This window comes from Notamacropus eugenii, chromosome 3 (genome assembly GCF_028372415.1).
Source record: "Notamacropus eugenii isolate mMacEug1 chromosome 3, mMacEug1.pri_v2, whole genome shotgun sequence".
Classification (NCBI taxonomy): domain Eukaryota; kingdom Metazoa; phylum Chordata; class Mammalia; order Diprotodontia; family Macropodidae; genus Notamacropus; species Notamacropus eugenii.
The window spans coordinates 87,033,228-87,053,064 of NC_092874.1; the positions used below are offsets into that span (position 1 = coordinate 87,033,228).

The window sequence follows — 19,837 nt, forward strand, 5'->3', positions numbered from 1 at the left end:
CTGATTGATACAGCACTGAATTAGGTGGGAATCAGGAGACCTGGAATCCAGTGTTGACTCTACCAATTATTCACTGTGATCTCTTCTTGGGGCTTCAATTTTGTCATCTGTATGATAAGGAAGAGTATCTCAAAGATTTAATATTGTATGACTCTATTAATAATTTTCTGGAAATTTGGAGAGGTAAAAAGCTTTTCATAGACTAGAAAACATCTTAGATTAGAAAGGAAATGGAAGAACAACAAAGCCACATTGTTAATTGTGTGACCTTGGGCAAATCAAATAAGATATCTAAATCAACCAATCCATAAACAACCATTTATTAAGCACCTACTCCATGCAGGTACTCAGGTTACAATGACAAAAATTAAATAAGCCCTGGCCTCAAGAATTATATATTTTCTGGGGGCAGAGCCAAGAGGGCAGAGTAGAAAAACACACATACACTAGCTCATCTCCCACAGCCCACAAAATCCCTGTAAAGAACGACTCTCAAGAAATTCTAGAGCAGCAGAAGCCATAGAACAATGGAGTGGAGCAGATTTCCAGCCCAGGGTGACCTGAAAGGTTAACAGAAAAGATCTGTCACACTGGACCCAGAGCAGAGCCCAGCCAAGCCTTGGCCGAACTGCACAGCACTGGGAGGAAGATGCCAGCAGGCCTGGGGGTGGAATCCCCAGCAGAAGTAGCAGTGGTTTGCAGATCCCTCAACCTACAGGTGCCAAAGGTCAGTGAGAGGGTTTTTTCAGCTAGCCAAGAAGTGAGCAGGGTCTTCCCATAACTCCAGCCTCAGGCAGCAGTGGCAGAGACCGTATCCAGCAGCAGCATCTCCCACAGCAGCCTGAATTAATTATTGGATCATAAAGCCCCTGGGGGAACTGAGCAGCTAATCATCACCTCAGCCCTATGTGGCAGCCCTGCCACCACCTAATGCTCCTGGGGGAATTGAGCAGCTTATCTGAATCTCAGCCCCCAGTGTTGACTTGGTGGAACTGGAGGCCAGGTGATTGTGGAGAGGAAACTCTACTAGTCATAGATTCTAGGCACAAAAGTTTTGGTTGCTCCCAGACCAGTGTACACACTTGATTGTGCCACCTTGGAGGAACTGAGATCGTACAGATCCCCAGAGTATACCCTACTCTTGACAAAGGACCCAAAAGTCAAGAAACTGGTTGGGAAAATGCCCAAAAAAGGGGAAAAAATAAGACTATTGAAGGTCACTTTCTTGGTGAACACATATCTTCTCCCATCCTTTTGGATGAGAAAGAACAATGCTTACTATTAGGGAAAGACATAAAAGTCAAGGCTTCTGTATCCCAAACATCCAAAATAAATATTCAGTGGGCTCAGGCCATAGAAGAGCTCAAAAAGGATTTTGAAAATCAAGTAAGAGAAGTGGAGGAAAAATTGGGAAGAGAAATGAGAGAAATGCAAGAAAAGCATGAAAAGCAAGGCAACAGCTTGCTAAAGGAGGCCCAAAAAAATGCTGAAGAAAATAACACCTTGAAAAATAGGCTAACTCAACTGCAAAAGAGGTTCAAAAAGCCAATGAAGAGAAGAATGCTTTAAAAAGCAGAATTAGCCAAATGGAAAAGGAGGTTCAAAAGCTCACTGAAGAAAATAGTTCTTTGAAAATGAGAATGGAACAGAAGGAAACTAATGACTCTAAAAGAAACCAAGAAATTACAGAATAAAACCAAATAAAACCAAAAAATAGAAGATAATGTGAAATATCTCACTGGAAAAACAACTGACCTGGAAAACAGATTCAGGAGAGACAATTTAAAAAGTATAGGACTACCTGAAAGTCATGACCAAAAAAAGAGCCTAGACATTATCTTTCATGAAATTATCAAGGAAAACTGCCCTGATATTCTAGAACCAGAGGGCAAAATAAATATTGAAAGAATCCACTGATCACCTCCTGAAAGAGATTCCAAAAGAGACAGGTCTAGGAATATTGTAGCCAAATTTCAGAGTTCCTAGGTCAAGTAGAAAATATTGCAAGGAGCTAGAAAGAAATAATTCAAGTATTGTGGAAATGCAATCAGGATAATACAAGATCTAGTACCTTCTACATTAAGGGATTGAAGGACCTGGAATAGGATATTCCAGAAGTCAAAAGGATTAGGATTAAAACCAAAAATCACCTACCCAGAAAAACTGAGTATAATACTTCAGGGGGGAAAATGGTCATTCAATGAAATAGAGAACTTTCAAGCATTCTCGATGAAAAGACCAGAGCTGAAAAGAAAATTTGACTTTCGAACACAAGAATCAAGAGAAGTATGAAAAGGTAAACAGGAAAGAGAAATCACAAGGGACTTATTAAAGTTGAACTGTTTACATTCCTATATGGAAAGATAATATTTGTAATTCTTGAAACTTTTCTCAGTATCTGGGTAGTTGGAGATATACATATATATCATATATACATATATATAGATGGACATATACACACATACACACACACACACTCAGAGAGAGAGAGAGCGCTCACAGGGTAAATTGAATAGGAAGGGATCATATCTAAGAAAATAAAATTAAGGAGTGAGAGAGGAATGGATTGGGAAGAGAAAGGGAGAAATGGAATGGGGCAAATTATCCCTCATAGAAGAGGTAAGGAAAAAGCTTTTCCAGTGGAGGGGGAAAGGGGGGAGCTGAGAGAGAAAAAGTAAAGTTTACTCTCATCACATTTGGCTCAAGGAAGGAATAACATACACACTCACATTGGTATGAAAATCTATCTCACACTACAGGAAAGTAGGGGGAAAGGGGATAAGCAGGGTGAGGGGGATGATGGAAGGGAGGGCAAATGAGAGGAGGGAGCAATTAGAAGTAAGCACTATTGGGGAGGGACAAAGTCAAAAGAGAGAATAGAAGAGGGAAAGGATAGAATGGAGGGAAATATAGTTAGTCTTATACAACATGACTATTATGGAAATCATTTGCAAAACTACGTATATATAGCCTATATTGAATTGCTTGCCTTCCCAGTGAGGATGGGTGGGGAGGGAGGAAGGAAGAGAAGTTGGAACTCAAAGTTTTAGGAACAAATGTTGGCAACAGTTTTTGCATACAACTGGGAAATAAGAAATACAGGTAAAGGGATATAGAAATTTTTCTTGCCCTACAGGACAAGAGAGAAGATGGGGATAAGGGAATGGGGGGGGCAGATTGGTGGAAGGGGCAATAAGAATGTTCAGCATTTTGGGGTGGGGGAGGGGAGAAATGGGCAGAAAATTTGGAACTCAAAATTTTGTGGAAATGAATGCTGAAAACAAAACAAATAAATAAATAAATTTTTGAAATAAATAATAAAAAGGCAAAAATATTGTTGTCTGATTTCAAGGCAATCACATCCTAATGAGGAAGGAGGTTAACTTGTAAACAATTATGTACATATAAGATGACTACATACTATGTATGTACAACTATGTACATACAAGAGAGAACAGTTTGAAGATCAAAGAAGTCAGACTTAAGTCTGCTTCACCTCAGAGAATAGAACTAAGAGGAATGGATGGGAGTCAAGGAAAAATTAATTTAAACTTGATATAAATCAAGTTAGGTCAACAAGTAAATAATGCATCATGCACCGTGCTAAGCCTGGAGAATTCAAATGCAAAGAGAAAGAAAGATAGTCCCTGCTCTCAGGTAGCTTATATTCTAATGGGGGAAGGCAGCTGAAAGAATAGGAAAGGACTGAGGGCAGTAGATGAGTTCTAGGCAGATGAGTCAGCAGGGTACCAACAGGAGAGAAATGAAGACATGGGTGACCAGAGACTCTTCCTTAGGGGGTGGTTCTGAGAGAAGCCAGCCAATCGGAGGGAGAGGCTGCAAGGGCTGAGGATCTTCTTTTTTTTTTCTTTTTTTTTTTAGACGAAGTAGAGAGATTTATTATAACATCAATATGGTAGGCAAAATTCTTACAGAATCTGTGAATTTGATGAGGATGGGACTGATACTTATATACAAAAAGAGGGGGAAATGGTCAGTGAAAAGATCTGGCTGGGTTTCAGGAGTGGTAAGTAGCCTGGTGTGGGCCAGGTGAAGACAATGAAAGGAGATAAGTGGTTGAGAGCCACAGTGAAAGGACTGTTAAAAGGATTATTGAGTATCTAAGTGGGCGGGACTGTACCAGGCCTGAGAGTTTCAGGCAGACCCATGGACTGAGTTGCAGAAATGTATGAGAAAATTCAGGTTCTAGGTCCCATCGCCCATCACCCCATCAGGAACACAGCACACATACCAGCAGATGTCACTGAAATTTCAAAGGCTGTTTCTAGATGTAGAAATCTTAGGGTACAAGAATTGCTCCAGTTAGCTTTACAAAAGCTTACATGTAGAACAGAATTTACAATTGTCAACAAGTTGAGGTGCCCCATTTGTTGCTTGCAAAACTTCCCAGGGTGGGTCGAATCAGATTAAAATGGAACTGAGAACTGTTAAACAAAATAAATGAAAGACAAAACATATTCATTTGTGGTTTTCTAAGGCAGTGTGCTGTCCAAAGTGATTCATTTCTATCTGAGTTTGACATCCCTGGTCTACAGTTTCACTTTCTTGATTGAGCCCTTTCAATACTGGTGAAATCTCTTTGCATTTAGCAGCCAGAACAACCTGTTTCTGAAACCATTTGTCCAGAGCTCTCTCCCACGCCTTCATTTCACATAACTCAGACACCTCTGCATTATCACCTCCCTCGCAGTGTCACATGGAGAGGTGACCCTATTGCTTGCCAAGGCACACCACTGTACATGTACATGATCCCATTCCATCCCATCTTCTCCAACAGATTTCCCTATCATCCCTACTTTTTCACTTAACTCCAATCTCTCAGTCTCCTGGCTGCTTTGCTGCCTATAAACATGCTCACATTGCTCCCATACACCTCCCCAAAACCTTAATCTGTCGTGACTATCATCCTAACTCTCTCCTCTCTTTCAGGGCTAAATTTCCTAAGAAGGCCATCCCCAATCCCTGCATCTACTTTTTTTTCCTCTCACTCTCTTAACTCTCTGCATCCTGGCTTCCAGCCTCAGTATTCCATGGAAACCACTCTCCAAACTTATCAGTGATCCAACTGCCAAATCTAAAGACCCTTTAAAAATCTTGATCTCTGTAGCCTTTGACATCTTCTCTTTAGTTTTCCTTGACAGTGTTTTCTCCTCCAGGGTCATCTGAATCCAGAGGTAAGACATAAGTCAGGACAACTGGAGATGACCTGCAGATGCAGTGAGAGACCCTGGTCTTTTTAAGATAAGGTCTTTCCCAGTCTCTGTTTGTCTGAAGCAACACCCATTCAGTGATTTAAGACTAGGTAAGAAATGAGGCAAAAAATTTCATTTATGATTTCTTGAAATAGAGCTATGTGTGAAAAATCAGACTTTGATAAAGCCCATTGGGATTCAAATGGACACTTGACCATGCCTTAAACCCAGATCACTGACTCTCACTGATTGATCAATAAAGTCCCAGGCCAAACCTCATTTAGTCACTGTTTGGGTTGTGATGGCTCAGAGTGAGTGCAAATAGCAATTGTGTCCATTCTTACCAGAAACCCTGACAGTCTTTCCCTCCAAGTTTGCCTGGCTCTTTTCCTCCTACTATGCCATTTCACTTGATGATCTCATAGATCCCACAGATTCAACTATCATCTCTATGCTTAGGATTCTGATTTGTCAATCTCTCTTCTGACATTTTGTATTATCTTGAACCATCTATAGGACATCTATAGGACATTTAGAACTGCCTCTCTTATAAACATCTTCAGGTCAAAATAGCCCAAAACCAAACTTGGTTTTTCCCTTAAACCTTCCCCTTTTCCAAACTTCCCTATCACTGTTGAGGGTACTACCATTCTGCCAAGTCACTGAGGCTCACAACTCTCCTCTTTCCTCTACAGTCAATAGCCAGATCCTCTGGTTCTACCATCATAACATCTCTTGTACTTGACTTGCTCTTATGATGCTGTCACCTATTGGAGAAGCCCTCTGTTTTGTGCCTCAGGTCTGTCCCCAGTGCCATCCATCTTCCTACCAAGATGTCCAACTGATGTTTCTTTTTTTTTCAATTCTCATATTTATTCTTCTGATTTGACATTTATTTTTGTATTTAAATTTAAGTTTTTAACATTCATTTCCACAAAATTTTGGGTTTGAAATTTTCTCCCCATTTCTCCCCTCCCCCCACCCCAAAGCACTGAGCATTCTAATTACCCCTATCACCAATCTGTCCTCCCTTCTAACATTCCCCATCTTCTCTTTTGTCCTTTAGGGCAAGATAAATTTCTATACCCCATTACCTGTATTTCTTATTTCCTAGTTGCAAGAACAATACTCAACAGTTGTTCCTAAAACTTTGAGTTCCGACTTCTCTTCATCTCTCCCTCCCCACCCATTCCCTTTGGGAAGGCAAGCAATTCAATATTGGCCATATTGGTGTAGTTTTGCAAATGACTTCCATAATAGTCGTGTTGTATAAGACTAACTATATTTCCCTCCATCCTATCCTGCCCCCCATTTCTTCTATTCTCTCTTTTGATCCTATCCCTCCCCAAGATTGCTCCCTCCTCCCACTGCCCTCCCTTCCATTATCCCCCACACGCTGATTATCCCCTTCTCCCCCACTATCCTGTATTGTAAGATAGGTTTTCATACCAAAATGAGTGTTTATTTTATTCCTTCCTTTAGTTGAATGTGATGAGAGTAAGTTTCATGTTTTTTCTCTCCCTTCCCCCCTTTTTTCCTCCACTGAAAAGTCTTTTACTTGCCTCTTTTATGAGAGATAATTTGTCCCCATTCCATTTCTCCCTTTCTCCTCCCAATATATTTCTCTCTCACTGCTTAATTTCATTATTTTAAGATATGATCCCATCCTATTCAATTCACCCTGTGCTCTGTGTGTGTGTGTGTGTGTGTGTGTGTGTGTGTGTGTGTGTGTAATCCCACCCGCTACCCAGATACTGAAAAAAGTTTCAAGAGTTACAAATATTGTCTTTCCATGTAGGAATATAAATAGTTCAGCTTTAGTAAGTCCCTTATGACTTCTCTTTGCATTTACCTTTTCATGCTTCTCTTGATTCTTGTGTTTGAAAGTCAAATTTTCTTTTCAGCTCTGGTCTGCCCAACTGGATGCCCATAAATTCCACAGCCTAAATGAGATGAATATTTTAAAAAACAGAAATTGCCCAGATTAACAGAAGAGGAAGTTGAATACTTAAATAAACCCCCTCAGAAAAAGAAATTGAAACAAGCCATGAATGAACTCCCTAGGAAAAAATCTCCAGGGCCGGATGGATTTACAAGTGAATTCTATCAAGCATTTAAAGAATAGTTAATTCCAATACTATACAGACTATTTGAGAAAATTGGTGAAGGAGTCCTACCAAATTCTTTTATGATACAAATATGGTTCTGATACCTAAACCAGGAAGAGCCAAAGCAGAGAAAGAAAATTATAGACCAATTTCTCTAATGAATATAGATGCAAAAATTTTAAATAAGATATTAGAAAAAAGAATATAGCAAATGTTAACTTTAGCAATAAAAGAAGAAAAAGAAATTGAAGGAATTAGAATAGGCAAAGAGGAAACTAAGTTATCACTCTTTGAAGATGATATGATGATATACTTAGAGAATCCCAGAGAATCAAGTAAAAAAAACTACTTGAAACAATAAACAATTTTGGCAAAGTTGCAGATTACAAAATAAACCCACAAAAATCATCTACATTTCTATATATTACTAGCAAAATCCAACTGCAAGAGATAGAAAAAGAAATCTCATTTAAAGCTACAGTAGACACTATAAAATATCTGGGAGTCTACCTGCCAAAAAGAACCCAAGGACTATATTTACACAATTATAAAACACTTTTCGCACAAATAAAGTCACATCTAAGTAAGTGAAAAAACATCAGTTGTCCGTAGGTAGGCCAAGCTAATATAATAAAAATGACAATTCTACCTAAATTAATTTACTTGGTGCCATACCAATCAAACTACCAGATAATTATTTTCTAGAACTAGAAAAAATAGTATCAAAATTCATCTGGAAGAACAAAAGGTCCAGAATATCAAGGGAACTAATGAAAAAAATGCTAGGGAAGGTGGCCTAGCCCTACGAGATCTCAAATTGTATTACAAAGCAGCAATCATTAAATCCACCTGGTACTGGCTAAGAAATAGAGGGGTAGACCAGTGGAATAGATTAGGTACTCAAGACACAGTAGTAGCAATCTACTGTTTATAAACCCAAGGAGCCCAGATTCTAAGATTGGAACTCACTATTTGACAAAAAATTGCTGGGAAAACTGGATAGCAGTGTGGTGGAAACTGGGCATAGACCAGTACCTGACACCATATGTAAGAATAAAGTCTAAATGGATACATGATCTAGGTATAAAGACTGACACTATAAACAAATTAGGGGAGCAAGGAATAGTGTATTTGTCAGATTTATGAAGAATGGAGAAATTTTTGACCAAACAAGAGATAGAGAACATTATGAAGTTCAAAATGGTTAATTTTGATTACATTAAATTGAGGTTTTTGCACAAATAAACCCAATGCAACCAAGATTAGGAGGGAAGCAGAAAACTATAACTAGTGTCTGTGATAAAGGCCTCATTTCTAAAAATGTATAGAGAACTGAGTCAAATCTACAAAATACAAGTCATTCCCCAGTTGATAAATGGTAAAAGGATATGAACAGGCAGTTTTTAAAGGAAGAAATTAAAGCTATCTATAGTCATATGAAAAAATACTCTAAATCACTATTGATTAGAAAGATGCAAATCAAAACAACTCTGAGATGCCACATCACACCTATCAGATTGGCTAACATGACAAAACGGGAAGATGATAAATGTTGGAGAACATGTGGGAGAGTTAGAGCACTAATTCATTGTTGGTGGAGCTGTGAGCTGACCCAGTCATTCTGGAGAGCAATTTGGAACTGTGCTCAAAGGGCTACAAAAATGTGCATACCCTTTGACCCAGCAATATTGTGTCTAGGACTGTATCCCAAAGAGATCATACAAATGGGAAAGGGTCCCACATGTACAAAAAATATTTATAGCAGCTTTCTTTGTGGTGGCCAAAAACTGGAAATCAAGGGGATGCCCCTCAATTGGGGAATGGCAGAACAAGTTGTGGTATATGGATGTAATGCAATTTTATTGTGCTAATAAGAAATGACAAACAGGAAGAGTTCAGAGAGGCCTGGGAGGACTTATATGATCTGATGCTGAGTGAAAGGAGCAGAAACAGGAGAATTTTGTACACAGCCACAACCACCGTGTGTGAAGAATTTTTCTGGTAGACTTAGTACTTCACAGTGATGCAAAGACCTAAAAAATTCCCAATGGACTCTTGAGGCAAAAAGCCTTCCACATTCAGAGGAAGAACTATGGAATTGGATTGCAGAATGAAGCAGATCGTTTTCTCTTGTGTTATGTTTTGTTTTGTTTCATGGTTTCTCTCATTTATTTTAATTCTTCTATGCAACATGACTAAGGTGAAAATGTATTTAATAAGACTGTTTGTGTAGACCCTATATAAGACTGCATGCATCCCAAGGAGGGAGTAGGGAGGGAGGGAGGGAAAGTGGGGGATAGAAGGGGAAAAAAAATCTAACATATTTGGAAGTAACTGTAGAAAGCTGAAAATAAATAAAATAATTTTTTTTTAAAAATATGGACTAGGTTCCCTCCAATATTTACGTTCTGTAATTCTGTGATCAATAAAAATCACTAGCCTTTATATAGAGCCTTCTATGTGTCAGGTACTGTGCTAAGTGCATGACAAATGTTAACTCATTTAATCCTCACAACAATCCTGGGAGAAAGATGCTATTATTATCCCCATTTTACAGTTGAGGAAACTGAGGTAAATAGAGGTTAAGTGACTAGCCCAAAGTCATAAAACTGGTAAGTGTCTGCACTCACATTTGAACTCAGGTCTTCCTGACTCCAAGACTACTTAGCTGTGATTCCTAATTTAGCTTCTCTCTTGCAGTGTTAGTGCCAGAAGAGGGAAAACAAGTACAGTTGCTCATTTCCATCACTACCATTTGCAGTTACAGAGACTGACCCTGACCATCCAGGAATGCAAACCTAACCTTCTTCGTCTTTAGAGTGTTCCATAGAGATAGAGCCTGGCAGGGCTACAGATAGCAAAGTGCCAACTTCCAAGTAGGGCACCTTCTTTGCAATGACCACTATTGTCCCAACCAACCAACACAGACCAAATGACACAACCAATCTCCCCTGGGCAACCCAAGTTCTAGGGCTTAAATTTGTTGTTGATGAGAACTGGACTTTCTAGATAACATACCACTTTCTGTCCTGCTACAACTCCACCTACAACTCAATTGTCCTTGGATTCTTAGTTGTGGCTCTGTTCCCCAACCCTCAGACCTTTGGCACCCCAACATTGACTCTTCCTTGCAATAGCATTGCTACATTTTGGAAAACCAAAATGCCTGATTCCGTGGGAAAAAATTTTTTTAAATCTTGTCCTCGACCCCTCTCCTCCCTACCAAGAAAATAATACTGGGGATGGAGGAGAGGGAATGGGCAGACCTGTGAATTTGCTGTCCTGATTAGAAAGCCCCGATCTATTCTGCATTCACAATTCTCCTAATATTATCTGGATTCTCTGCTCCAACTCTTTCACTTCCAGCTTTTTACCTAAAGAACCCAAAGCTGTGTAGGAGGGAAAAACAAAGATGATGATTTCCTTCTCAAGCCATCCCAAAGGGTGCCCATCAGTGCCAATCCTCTCCTTTTGTATACCAGGATGTGATGGGAAGCACACAAAAGGTGTTTAATCCCACAGGCTGTGCAGGGACCCAGCAGGTCTCCACACGAGGCCCATTGTCTGGCCATGCACATTGCCTGTCACTGGACTGCACCCTCACACAGAAGAGCCTCTTTCTTACTTCTCCCGGCCCACCCTTCCCTGACTCCATTTTCTTCTGCCTTTTAGACAAGTCTTTAATAAGACCCTTTCAAGCTCCCTTTGTGTTCTTCCTCATGCAGAATTTCCAATCGGTGTTTGTGAATCATCCCGGCTGCCAGAGTCGTGTCTTTTTCTGGGAGCTAGGGCTGAGGAGTCAGCAGCAGGCACTGTCTGTCCCACCTTGTGCAACTTCTTGGGTTCCAAAGGCCAAAGGTTAATTGTTTCAGCGTGATGCACCCCTGGGATCAACAGCCCCTTGTCTTCAATCTGTGCACACACCTGACTGGGGCATCACCTTTATAATGACAACTATGCTACAAAGCCTTTATCACCAAAACATGAGGTGGAGGTGGGAAGGGGGGAATAATGTTAGAGTTAGAAGGGGTCTTGAAACCATCTAGTCCAAGGGTGGGGAACCTGCGGTCTCAAGGTTACATGTGGCCCTCTAGGTCATAACGTGCAGTCTTTTGACTGAATCTAAACTTTACAGAATAAATCCTGTTATTGAGGGGTAATACATAAATATCATTAATTATGTACATTATTAATTTATTAATGTATTATTATTATATATAATAATTACCCTTAATAAAAGGATTTGTTCTGTGAAGTTTGGATTCAGTCAAAGGACCACACATGAGGACCTTGAGGCTGCAGGTTCCCCACCCCTGATCTAATCTAAGTCCTTCATTTAACAGATAAAGAAAACTGAGACCCAGGGAAATGAAGTATCTGCTCAAAGTCACACAAGTTGTAAGTGAGATGGCTAAGGATTCCAAACTTGGCCTGTCAGAGAGCAGAGACAGTTTGCCTCTCTGTGTCCCAGGTATTTAGCCCCATGCTTGGTCCATTGTAGGAACTTCATAAAAGCTTGTTGACTTGACTTATTGACTAAATTGGACCCTCAATATAGTCTTATAAGAAGATAATAGTGATTGCTAACTTTTTTATAATGCTTTAAGGTTTGTAAATCATTTTACACATATTTCATTTGATCCCCACCACAACACTGGGAGGTATTCTCATTGTACAGATAAGAAAACTAAGACTGAGGAAAGTTAAGTGGGTCTTCCTGACCAGAAGTCCAGCACTCTGTCTAGTTCCTAGCTGCATCAGGTACTATCACCCTGGTATGACAAGGGAGGATATTGAGGGACATCCCTTTAGGAAGCATCCGTGTGATGTGGCGGAAGCAACGTCAGTCTTACAGTCTGCAAACCTGGACTTGTCTCCATGACCCTGCCATATGCTAGATATAACTTCAGACCAAAATCTTAAGCCTTCTGAGCCAGTCTCCTCATCTGTAAAATGTACGAACTACCTGCTCTGCTTACCTGCAGGATCATTGTCAGGAGGGAGATGTTACATGTGTAAGAGCTATGCATCCTGGAATGCACAGTGCCAACAAAAGTTACTGTTGTGTTGTTGCTGTCATTGCCCAGGGTCTCCCAACTAATTAATAATATGGTCAGAACTAGAACCCAAAATTCTTGACCCTCTCCCCCTACCCCTACCCAGCTCTGTGCACTACACCATAAGGTATTATAAAAAAGATAGAAAATGCCATGAAAGATCCAATAATGTTGGTAAATCATTTCATTTTCTTGCCTGCCTTTCCAGGTTTATTGAACATCATCATGCCTCCTCATACACTGTCTTCTAGCCAAATTAACTTGCTGTTCTCTGAAATCAATAGTCTATCCCCCACCTCTGGGCCTTTGTACAAATTGCTCCCCTCCCTAAGCCTGGAATCCACTCCCTTCTTACCTCTACCTCTTAGAATCCCTAGCTTCCATCAGCACTCAGCTCATATACCATCTTAACCATTATCCTTCCTCCCATCTCCCCAAAATATTATATGTGCATTTATCTATTTAACTATTATATCCCTCAGTAAAATATAAGCTTCTTGAGGGTAGGGACTGATTTTAGTTTGTCATTGTATCCCTAGTGCCTAGCACTATGGTTTGCTGAATAAGCCCAAAAGATGTTTAATTAAATTTTGTTGGATTTGATTGACTATAGACTGATAGGACAAGCTCTGAGGGTAATTAGCTGTTGACCTTTAAAGAACAGAAAAGAGAAAGTAACTCTCATTTCACAAGATATTGTCATGTATGAAGGTATTTGAGTTCCATAGAAAAGCACTATATCAATACAGGATGTGCTTTGTTCATACAAGATATATTATTACTTCTGAGTCAAAGCCTTCCCTGTCAGCTCCATAAACTCTTGAGCCAGATAAAACAAAGGCTCTTGTATTAGCTTCCTTTCTCCTAGATGGAATCAACTTACCTAGTTCTTGAGACATTCCATCACCACAGGTTCCCGCCTCACCAACTATCATCAATCTCTAACCAATGGAATAGAAAACAGAAGATATTTCTATCTATTGATAAACATCTCCACCTCCTTTGTCACTAGATGCATCTTCTCCAGATAAACACCACAACTCTCAAGAACATAAGTTGTACCCAAGTGAACTCCTCATTTCCTCTGTCCTTTCTTATTTCTAGGTGACCCTGACTCCTCGAAAGCATTTTGCCTGTCTTCTCCAAAGATCACTTTAGGAGGCTTTTTTTGGTTGTCATGTTGTTCTTTTAACTCATTGTACCTTACATTCCACCAAGAAAACCCCACTTCCCCTTCCTATGTCTAAAATGCTGCCCAGTCCTACCTCCCTTGTACTAAATGGAATCTTGTACTTATGGAAGTGACTTTTTACCCAACGTATTTATCTTTATTAAATTCCATCTTGTTAGATTTAATGCAATGTTTTATCTTAGTAAGAATTCTTTTTGGATCCCTTCTATGTTACCCAGAATTATAACCATACCCCTATGTTCTTTTCAACTACAAATTTGATTTAAAATGCCTTCTAGATTTTCATTCAAATAATCATTAAAAATAATCATTAATATTGAACAGAACAGGATCAAGGGCAAATTCTTATGGTGCTCCAAGAAACTCCCTAGAGCTTATATTAATCACCCGAATTTTTGTTATCTAAGAGATTGTGGAATGCATAGAAATAGCTTACCTCAATTTTAGCAAAACATTTGGTAAAGTTCTTCATTATATCTTTGGGGAACAAGATGGAAAGATGTCAATTTTTAATTCACCTAATCCTATTATCATTCAGATCATATCTCTCCCTTTTGTCCATAAGGATCTAATAATAGTTCTGGGCAAATGCCTTGCAGAAAAGAAAAAAAAAAAAGACATACAGCATCTGTGGTATTCCCCTTATCTGATAGTCTAGAAAAATAAGCTTGATTGTCTGATTATTTCCTGGATGAACCCAAGATGGTTCTCGGTGATCACCACTTCCCCTTCCCAAGTGCTTACAAGATATCCCTCTTAAAAAAGCATTCTACTAAACAGGAAAATATTTGAGATAGTAAAAATATTGGAAAGAAAAACAATTTGAAAAAAAAAATATGAACTCTGCTCATTGGAATAATCAAACACAACCCAAGGACAAATGATAAAACTTGTTGCTCACCTCCTGAAGAAGAGATGATGGACCCAAGGCACAGGATGCAATATACATTTTTGGACATTGCAATGATAGGTTTTGTGTTGCTTCACCATACTCGTTTGTTAAGGACTGCATTTTTTCTTCAGAGAGAGAGGACAGAATTGAAAGAAGGGGTGGTACAGTGATAGTAATGTTGAAGGAAGAAGATGGAATGAAAGAGGATCATTGAAGCATCTTTTAAAACATACAACAGGAAGCTCAATTAATTAGGAAAACCCTGAAAGTAACATGGTGAATTTATTTTATATACTTTTTTTAAAAGCAAAATGTATACAATACAGGCATACCTTGTTTTTTTTGTACTTTATTGCACTTCTCAGGAAGCGTATGTGTTTTGTTTGTTTTGTTTTCACAAACTGAAGGTTTGTGGCAACCCTGCACTGAAAAATTCCAACAGTGCTCACATTATGCCTCCGTATCATGTTGTTTTTTTTTTAATTCTTGCAATATTTCAAACTTTTTCATTATTACTATTATGCCTGTTATGGTAATCTGTGATCAGTAACCTCTGATGCTACTATTGCAATTGTTTGGGGACACCATGAGCCACACCCAGATAAGACAGTGAACTTAATCAATAAATGTATGTATTCTGACTGCTCTACTCATTGACAATTCCTGTCTCTCTCCCTTTCCTTGGGTCTCCCTATTCCATGAGATCCAACAATATTGAAGTTAAGCCAATTAATAACCCTATAATGGCCTCTAAGTGATCAAATGAAAGGAAGAATCAATCCATTTGGCAAACTTCACTGTTGTCTTATTTTAAGAAATTGCTGCAACCACCTCAACCTTCAGCAACCACTACCCTGATCAGGAAGCAGCCATCAACCTGGAGGCAAGACCCTCTACCAGCAAAAAGATTCTGCCATTCTGGAGGCTTACGTGATAGAATTTATTAGCAATAAAGCATGTTTTAATGAAGGTATTGTGGTAGAACCATCTCAAAGAACTCAGTCAGACCACCTCTAATTCAGCTACAGGCATTTATTGAGATTGATGCCTCTCATGAAGCAGGCTAAGTTCAAAGAGGAACCAGCAACTTTAGGGAAAGCAAGATGAATCTTTATAGGGTAAGGATGCAATTACATAACAGAAATTATGAATATTAAAAAGGTAGGAGGGGTTTGTTAAGGGATAGGTAATAGGGAAGGGGTCCCAGCCTAAGTGAAACTGTGCATGCAATTACCCACAATGCATACAGAAAAACACACTGGGGGATATTTATGATGATGGTGTTATAATAAGTCTCTCTACATCATAAATTCACCTAAAGGACAGCTTTTGCTATTGCTCGGTGGGTGCCTACTTGGGGAAAGTCCCCTCTATTATTTTGGGATCCACATCCTGCTTGGGCATCCTGGTGGTGCTGCTCTCTGACTGGCTGAGTTTGGTGGTTCTAGCTGAGACTGGATGGATGTAGCTGTGGTTGAGGGCATGGACACATCTGCTGTTTCTGTGGGGAAATATGAGGAATGGGTCTGGGGGTAGTGACTAGCTAGAGGCAGTGGTTGGGATCCCATCACATGGACTCACCTGCTGTTTATGTGAGAAACATGAGTTCATGGACACACCTGTTGTTCTAGTGAGCAGTGAGGCATGTGTGAATGTTAGGATGTAGAGGGGGGAGTAGCTAGTTAGGGGCAGCGGGCCTGCTGTTCAGTGGGAATTGTAAGGAAGTTAGAATATTGGGGCCGGGGTAGCTTTATCAGGATTCCCTCAGTACACACATTGGTTGGGTTTTTTTCGGCCACAATACTATTGCACACTTAATAAACTAGACTATAGGGTAAACATAACATTTATATGCACTGGAAAACCAAAAAGATTCATGTTACTCGCTTTATCACAGTATTTGTTTATTGTAGTACTCTGGTATATCCGAGATATGCCTGCAGAGATGAACAGTTTCACCTAAATTCCCTTTTTGGCACTTCTTTGTATATAGTAATATTATTTCCTTTGTTGTTAGCTAATTAAGAACAAAAAGTTAAATGTTAAAAAGGAATTCTAAATTTTGCTAGAAATTTGAAATCAAGCTCACTGGCCCATGGTTTGAAAGTCCTACTTAATTCCCTCATTTTGAAAATAAATTGGGGAGATATTTTCTCTTTTCCAATCCTCCAACACTTCGCTCATTTCCTAGATTTTTTTCTAAGACCATCTATCGTAGCTCCAGAATTACTTCAGCTAGTTCTTTTAGCCTCTTAGAATGCCATCCGTTTGGGCCCAGGTGCTTTTTTCATATCAGAGTTTATTGTAGGTTTCTGTTCTCTGCCAATTGTTCGATGTTTTCCAGGCTCTTCAGAGTTTTTTTCTTTTGTAGATAAAACAGATGAAGAAGGATGTAGAAATTCTACCACTTGAACTAGAAGAAGCAGCCAGATTGTCATTCCATTGAATTTGTCTGTCACTATACCAATCTTGAATAGATGCTAGAGGAGAACACACAGAACCCAGAGCTGAATAATAAATTCATGATACTGGAGAAATTATATATCACTTTAAATTCAAAGCTTCTCTTTGATGAATGCATGGACATACATGTGCACATGAACACAGACACACACACACACACACACGCAAACCATTTTTAAGACTACTATTCTTCCAGTGATGTTTTATGTGGTTTTAAATCATGAAATCCTACCATCACCTAAGAATCAAAAGTGTGAATGATCCAAAAAACAACCCAAAGGAGGAATGTATGGTAGGTTTGTGTAGGTTGAAGCTAATTGCCAACAATGACTTGCATAAAAGCCTTTAATGCAGGAACTCTATATGATCACAAAAGGAAGTGGGTCTGTCACATAGCAAGAACATAAAATAGCCAAAGGACAATCCACATGGTGGGTTGTTACCAGTGAGATAAAAAAAATAAAAATTAAAAAAAAAACAAAACAGAGTTCTAGCATAGTAAGGATTTCCACACCATGATATCTCCCTCCACTTCAGCCACCAACACCATCTCCTCTTTACAACAACCTTGGTCTCTGGCCCTGGAATCAGCCCAGGCTGTGATGGGCCTTATCTTGCCTGGATTCAGATCTCTACTATACTTTCACATCATCCCTTTTGTAGCTCCTGCTTACATGTTACATTAGAATGTAAGGTCCCTGAGGGCAAGGACTTATCTGGCTTGTATTTGAATCTCCAGCACTTAGCCCAGTGTGTGGCTAGTAAATGCTCAGTAGATATGTAGTTTTTAGTAGTAGCTAGTAAATTCATAGTAAATACTCAGTAAACTCCCTCTCTTTGGAGGATTTATGGGAAAGGATAAGAATCCCACAACATGAGATGGCATAGATGGGCTATGGATTGTTGGAAAGAAATGTCATGGCTCCATTGAATTTTGACACTGCACCAAAGCAAAGGTAAAGACTTGAGTCTCCCCCCATCAACCGTTATCATTACCCCAGCCACCTCGAGGGGTGGTCCTCGTCTTTCTCTGATGTTCCTCTCGTCTCTAGCATGGAATCTTTTGAGCTTTTTTTGTTGTCCTTAATTTTCCTCGGTAAGCCTTGCTTTTTTTGGGCTTTCAGGATGCTGACACTGTTCAAGCAGCACCATCATCCTCCCTTGTTTCCATGCCCACTTACCTGCCCTTGCTCCTGTCTTCTGCGTATTTCCTCCAATCTCTTTCAGCAGCTTCCCTCTTCCCCCCTCCCCGTTAGCATGTGTTTGTGTTGCCAGAATTTCATTTCTGAGAGCTTCCCATCCCTCCGGAGCTCCCTTCCCCCTGCAGAATTTTGAGGGCCTGTAAAATCTCCAGCCTTTCTACCTAGGTCACACACTTCGAGATCAGGCTTGCATTTGGGCTTCTGGCTCTCTGCCAGAGAACCATGTTGAAGGATACACCATGTGAAAATGAGAATAAGAAAAGAGAATTGGGAGGAGAATAAAAAGACCAGACGCTTCAAGCAAACACTGAGAAAAAATAGAAGCTTGCCAGCTTGACTTGGGTGTTGAAAATAATAGGGGTTTTAACAGTTAAAAGGTTCTAAAAAGGTCATTATGCATTTAGCAGCAAAGAGCAATATGAATTTCTAAGCAGCAACATCTGGAAGATCAAAAGAAATCATACTTCAATCACCACGAAAATCTCTGCTCATTACACACAATCATATTTAGTTATTAATAGACATCGGCTAGACACTGACATTTTACACATTCCATCCCATGATGCGCCAGGGACACTTCTGGCATTTACTTTATCATTTGCATCAGTGTCTTCCATGGATTGACCGATCCGACCCCAAAATCTCACACTGTCACTCATCATAAGTGAATTTATCAACATGTACGTAATCAGAATACACATGAGAGTTTTAACTGTTTGCATACGAAATGACTTCATTCTTCATGCTTCAAAAAAAATTCAGTTTTGCATAATAAATAATGATAAGGGCCAGTTGACAATTATATAGATGGGAGTAGTAGGTGGCAATGAATGGAATTTAAATCTGCTGTGCGAATGGATCTGGAGGTTGCTTAAGTAATCAGCCTCAGTGGCTGATTCTCTCCATTGTTAGAGGTTAATACAAAAGCTCTCCAGCTCATATTAGAAGCAGACTTAAACTGTAAATTGGCACACATCCTATTAGTATTTTCCTCCTATGACATATTCTCCAACTGACTTAGATACACCGTCAGACAAATATTAAAATTAATTGGTCCGTTATTTTTAATGCAAAAGAATAGCAGCCTGTCTCAAAAAAAAAAATCTTTCAGTCACACACACACACACACACACACACACACACACACACACGACTCCAAACAAATAGGATGGAGAGCCCTGCCTGCCATCACACAAAAGGATGGCATCACCAAGTGGCGGATCCTCCCCAAAAATAGCTTGCTTTCTCTCCCTGGGGAATATTTTGGGAAACCAATCCCTTCGGTTTCCTGGGTGATTTCGGGCGTGTAATAATTGTATTAAAGAAATAATGAGAACGAGGCTCATTCTAGGTTTTCCCAAGGACAACCAATCACAGTTGCTGGTGTGATGAGGCGCTGCTTCAGACAGAAATGTGATTTTACTTCTAATGACAATTATTTTTGGACTGAATTATAATTTAGTTCATTAATTAGATCTGTCACTGTATTTTCTAATCTAGTTATTGCATCATCTGATGGTCCTATCAGAATTATGCTACTTCCCCTGTTATTCAACAGTGAGGTGCCTTTCTTTAAGAGGGAGAGGTGCATGTACCAGGTCTGGGAGTAATGGGTAGCAGCTGTTCATGGGGAAAGTTTTTCAGTGGTTTGTGGGCTCAAAATTACCCAACCCGATAACATAGTCCATTGTATTGATATATCTCTAAAAA

At 39.5% G+C, this 19,837-nt stretch overlaps 1 long non-coding RNA gene across 1 annotated transcript in view; it reads right to left on the minus strand.

Annotated features, from left to right (window-relative positions):
• Nucleotides 1-16,349: 16,349 nt before the first annotated feature.
• The window catches only part of LOC140531182 (uncharacterized), a 33,306-nt gene continuing 29,818 nt past the window's right edge, over nt 16,350-19,837 (minus strand). The window contains exon 3 of the long non-coding RNA XR_011976295.1: nt 16,350-16,942. This is a non-coding gene — a long non-coding RNA (uncharacterized lncRNA). The remainder of the gene's footprint in view (nt 16,943-19,837) is intronic.